Below are 5,983 nucleotides of genomic sequence, written 5' to 3' on the forward strand. Positions count from 1 at the left end.
AATAAACACAGGCTGCCTTTGATCCTATCATCCCCAACACAGAACTTTCAGGGGTCCCACACTGCCCTCAAAAGCCCACACTTCTTGATGGACTTGACCTCTGGTCTCAAACAACCCTCCCAACCTGACCTCCCACTGTCTCCACACTGTGAGCAAGATCTCCAGTTACTTAAGCAGGACTCGTGCCTTCACCAATGGCCTCTTCCCCTCAAAGTACTCTCTCTGTCTCTTTCTCTGCCTCTCTAGACCTGCTCAGGTCCCGTCTCCTCTCTCAGAAGCATCCGGTGTTGCTCCACCCACCCACCGACTGTAAGAAGAAACAACAGTGACTATGTCTTGTATACAGATGAGCTCCAATGTACCATGGTTCAACTTAATGATTCTCAGCCTGACAGAGGTTTGAAAGTGATAGCCCAACCAGCAGAGACCGTGCTCTGAATTTTAATTGATATTTTTTTTTTACGCTCCACGGTACACTGTGTGGCTGATAGCTCAGGTTCGGTGGGCTACGTACACTACGTGCATTTCCATCCATGATCGTTTCCACTTACAAAGGGTCTTCCAAGCAGTAGCCTCATCACAATGGGGGAACATCTGTACCCATTAAGAATGTGAAATACATCGCCTCCCTTCATCTCTGAAGCAACTCAGAGAGGCAGGATTATGCGTCAATTTTATGGATGAGGAAAAATAAGTCAAAAGCTGTAGCTCTTCCCACTGTATGGTTCGGTTCTCGGTTTGTACAGCTCTTTCACGCTCAGTGAGAAAATGTGGCTGATTTGCTTTCCAAACAACTGGGGGAAACTTGTAAGATTTTTTGAACAACGTAATCACCACATTTGAACTTCACTGTAAGCTCTAAACTGCAGCATCTCCGGTATAAAATCCTTCCCGTTCCGTATGCACGCGAGATGATAACCACCGTCACTAAAGCAAAGCCACGCTGAGTTGCTGCCTTGTACCTATCAATGCCTTTTTTTTTTTTTTTAGAAAGACAAACAGAATGTAATTAGCTTTGGTGAGAATGTAGAGAAATGTAAGTCCTTGGGCACAAACTGGCAGGATATTAGCTGGTATAGGTTCTAGGGAGCAATGTGGAAGCTTCTAGAAAAGTGAACCCTGACAGCCATATGATCCAGCAATGATACTTCTAAACAGAAAATGGACTCAAAGAAATATTTGTATTCTGTGTCTGTAGCAACATTCTCCACGGTAACCAGAAGGCAGAAACTATGCAAATGTCCCTAAACAGATCAAAGAGACAAACAAATTCAGATGCATACATCAAAAAATGTAAGAAGCTATTCGCCTTTTAAAAGAAAGGATGTTGATCCGTACTACAGCACAGGTGAACCATGAGAACATCACAATAAGAAGCCAATCACAAAAGGATAAATACTACGTGGTTCCGTTTATATATGAAAGCTAGAATCGGGCAATCACGGAGTAGTAGTTGCCAGAGGCTGAGGGAAAGGAGCCACGGGATGCTAGAGTGCAGTAGCTATAGTTTCACTCTGGAAAGATGGATAGCTGCCCGACGGTATGCGTGCGCTTAGTGCCCTGAACTGTACAGGCAGAAATGTAGGCAAGAATGAATGCTCTAGGCCAGTATCTGAGATAAAGGTAGACAAACAAATCTGTCTGAATCTAGTACCCTAGGAAAATTGTTCACTTGATGGCGTGAAAGTCATCCCAAGGACACGAGGACGGTTTGCCATTTGCAAACCAATGAATACATTATACAAGATCAACAGCATCCATTCGTTCACCCTCAATAGATGTAGAAATGCAGGTGATAAATTTCAAGATCCCTTCATGATTAAAAAAACAAACAAACTTAATAGAAATCTATTGTCCTCGATACCACCAAGGGTATATACTAGCAACAGAAGCTGACGCTGTAGTGCGTGGGGAAAGCTGAAAACTTTCTCTGTATGGAGCATGACAAGAATGCTATTTTCATGTCATGAAGCACTAAAGGTCTTAGCCAGATTAATTAGGCAAGGGAAAGAAAAAAGAGCATCCATACTGGAAAACAGCAAGTCAGATTGTCACTGTCTGCTGTCTGCTGGTGACATGATTGTGCATAGATTTAAAAAAACCTCCAGCCAAAAGCTATTGGATAAGTTAAAAAATCTAATAGATAAACTCAGAAAGGTTGCAAGGTACAAAATAAATATATAAAAAAAATCACTAAAGTTGCTATTCTGTAGTAGTGAAATGTCTAAAATAGAAACCAAAACAAGTAATCTCTTTTATGGTACTACAGAATAACAATAGCGAAGGGCCTATGAATAAATTTAGCCCCAAAAGGTGAAAAACCTCTACAATAAAACTGCAAATATTGATTAAATAAATTGACAAAAAATTAAATCAATACCATGGAAATGTCTGCAATAATCCGAAGTAATCTACAGATCTATTACAATCCTGATCGAAATACCCAACACCGTTCTTCAGAGAACAACAAAAATCCTAAAATATGTAATTCTCTGAGAATTTCATACAATGTCTCTTGTTCATTACTGCCTGCTCTCCCTCTCCATGCTCCCAGGTCAACCCCTGCCCCACCCCATATCCTCCCCATTTCTTTAGAAGAGTCTGTCTTGGAACAGACATCCTCAGCCTCTGACTCTCACAATCTTTACCAAAACAATCTTGGGCAAAAAGAACAAAGCAGGCAGCATTAAACTACTTGACTTCAAAATATACTACAAAGCTAACCAAAACAGATAATATTGGCATAAAACCAGACAGAGGGCCCCAGTGGACAGAAGAGAAGCAGCTAGGAGCAAACTCAGACTTACAGAGAGTCTTCAGAAAGGTGCCTTCAGACAGTAGGGAAAACACATCTTTCAATAAATAAGCTCAAAAATAGATTAAAGACTAAAATGTAGTGCCTGAAACTATGAAAATACCAGAAGAAGACAGAGAAAGGATCCAAGTGGAAGAAGCCACTTTTGAACAAGACTTTATAAGCAATGAGAAACAAAGCAAAGTAGACAGATGAGGTTGCTTTAAATTCCGAAGGCTCCCTGCTGTAGAGAAAACAGTGAACACAGCAGAAGGGCAACTTTCAAGATAGGAGAAAGATTTGCAAGGCACACATCTGACAAGGTGCTAGCGCTTCATATAAGAATCTCCAATCTCAATAGCAATGGAACAATGAACGAACGAACGAACAAATAAATAACCTAGCTGTAAAAAAACGAGGAATAGACTTCACTGACGGTTCTCAAAAAGTAGCCACCGGTTACATTTTAAAATGTTCCATGTCACTAACCATCACAGAAATGCAAATCAAAGCCACAGTGAGATACCATCTCACTCAGAAAGGCTGTTATCAAGAGGACAAAAGATATCGGCCGGCCGGGGAGCTGAGAAGGGCACCTTCAAATAACTGTTTGCAGATAGGAACATTAGCCCAGCCATTATGAAACCAGCATGGTGGGCTGTCAACACGCTGAAAGTAACCACACGATCTACCAGTATGTATCCAAAGGAAGTATAAACAATACGTCAGAGAAGTATTTTGCTCCTCTTTTTAGCGCAGCACTAGTTCCAATAGCCAAGCAACGGAAACAACTGGCAAATGGTTAAAGAAAGTGTTTGTCTGTCCACAATAGAATATTAAACAATCAAAAAAAAATGAAATCCTATTATCTGTGACAACACTGGAGAAGCCAGAAATCGATGTGTTTAAAGTTAAGCGCTCTAAGCCAGGCACAGGAAGATAAGCACTGCGTGTGTGGAATGTTTAAAAGCCAGTCTGGTGGCAATCTAAAAAATGAATGGTAGTTACCCAGACAGAGGGAGAGACTCTTCAGTGGGTATCAGACACACTTAGACAGGTGCAGGAAGTGAACTACTGAGGAGGAGGGTGGCATGCGTGACAATTCTATACGATATATTCCAAAAAGGGATACCTCAACAACATGGCTGTCCAAACAGGACCTGAATAAGTATGCTACAATAGACAGACTAACAAGGAAGGGGGAGCTCTCACGGGGGCCTCCCTCAGAAAAGTAACTGCTGGTAACTAAAGAGTACAGGGATGGGAGAGACAGTGTTCCACAGAGATGAGCCTGTCTGATTGGTTATCCAATACCAGTGTTCAGTGCTGAGATCATGGTGAGCAACACCAAATGGATCATCAGATTACATTCATATGTAGGTACTCCGGTGTATACATAACAATAAGGAAAAGAGGCCATGAATTCCAGAGGGAGAAGGGTGAGTATATGAGAGAGGTCAGATGGAGGAAAGAGAAGAGGAGAAGGATATAATTATACTTTAATTTTTAAAAAGAACGTTTACCCTGATCTAAGCATTACAAAATACACAGATATGTGAAAACATCACATCATAGCCCATAACTACATACCCATTTTGTAGCTTATTATATCTATTTTATTGTCTGATGGGTATGAGTGTTTTGCCTGCATGTAGGTCTATATACCACTGGTTGTGAGCTACTGTGCCGGTACTGGGAATCAAACCTGGATCCTCTACAAGAGCAAAAGCACTCTGAACTGCTGGGCCAACAACTCTCCAGCCCACTCCGTACTCTTTTGCGTATTGATTTAAAAAGCTTAAAGAACTGTGATAAGATTGTGACATATTTTCCCACAGAGAGAGAGAGAGAGGCAGAGAGAGAGAGAGAGAGAGAGAGAGAGACCATGTTTTTACCTTATGCGTTTGGCTTTCACAAACACCTTGTAGGGATGCAAAGATGATATCAGAGTCGCCTGTTGCTAAGACACAGGCTGGAATGAGGCCCCAAGGCACATATGTAACAGACAAGCAGCTCGGTCTTCATGGCTGCCCTGTCTGGCCTCAGTGAGAAAGGATGCACCTAATCTGGCAGAGACTTGATGTGCCAGGATGGGAGGGTACCCAGGAAAGGTCCCACCCTCTCAGAGGAAAAGAGGATGGGGTAGGGGGAAGGGACTGGTTGAGGGAGGGAGTGGAAGGGGGAACAGCATTTGGGATGTAAACAAACAAATTTTTTTAAAATACAGATAAGAAATATATTGAGAATGAGTCTCAGAGAAGTTAGGTGACGCGTTCTGCATCTGTGTAAGGATCTGGTTTTTCTACAGAACATTAGGGTTTGCACAGAGCCAAGATTCTATACTGTAAGTAGCCTGTTCCCAGACCAAGGTCACAGTCCTTAGGACTAGCATGAAACAGGGCTGTCACTCAGCACCTGATTTCCTAGATTCAATACCACCGTAGCTTCTTGTCACTCCGAGAGTCTCTCAGAAATGCTATTGAACTTCACAAAGAGTCAGAGAAAAAAATAAAAGGATGATTGACAGCCACAGAGCCTCATCATCTCCATGGACTGACCACCTCAGATACTCCCAGATGCCCAGGGCCAGGCTCAGCTCTGTGTGTGAAGGTTCAGAGCACATGTAGAGCAACCCAAGTTACACCCTCTTTTTATCTCTCAGAGATTAATTTTTAAAGGACTACCTGTACTCTAGCTAAAGCAAAACTATGATAGACATGATTTAACTGCAAACTAGTTGGACAACTTGAAGGTCTCTGTAGTAAGATTATGAGAAGTTCTGTTTCTCAGATACATATGGTAAACACCTGCACGACTGTCAGTTTATTGCTTTCAAATACCAGTGTCCTAGACTCACCCCGGCCCAAGACAACTGGCTTCACTATTTGTCTTGTTGTGTGTCCTATATACGTTCTCCGAGTAGTTCTGATAGTAGCTGAGGATGGGAACCACTGACCTAAGATGAAATGGTAACCTAAGTCCAAGATATTTAAGCCAGGATTGGGGGTGAATGCCTGTAATCCCAGCATTCAAAAGGCTAGGACAGGAGGATTGCTGTGATGAGTTCAAGACTAGCTAAGGCTATATAGAAAGATCCTGCTTAAAAGGAAGGAAGGAAGGAAGGAAGGAAGGAAGGAAGGAAGGAAGGAAGGAAGGGAGGGAGGGAGGGAGGGAGGGAGGGAGGAAGGA

Source organism: Grammomys surdaster, unplaced genomic scaffold, assembly GCF_004785775.1.
Source record: "Grammomys surdaster isolate TR1022 unplaced genomic scaffold, NIH_TR_1.0 125861, whole genome shotgun sequence".
Lineage (NCBI taxonomy): Eukaryota > Metazoa > Chordata > Mammalia > Rodentia > Muridae > Grammomys > Grammomys surdaster.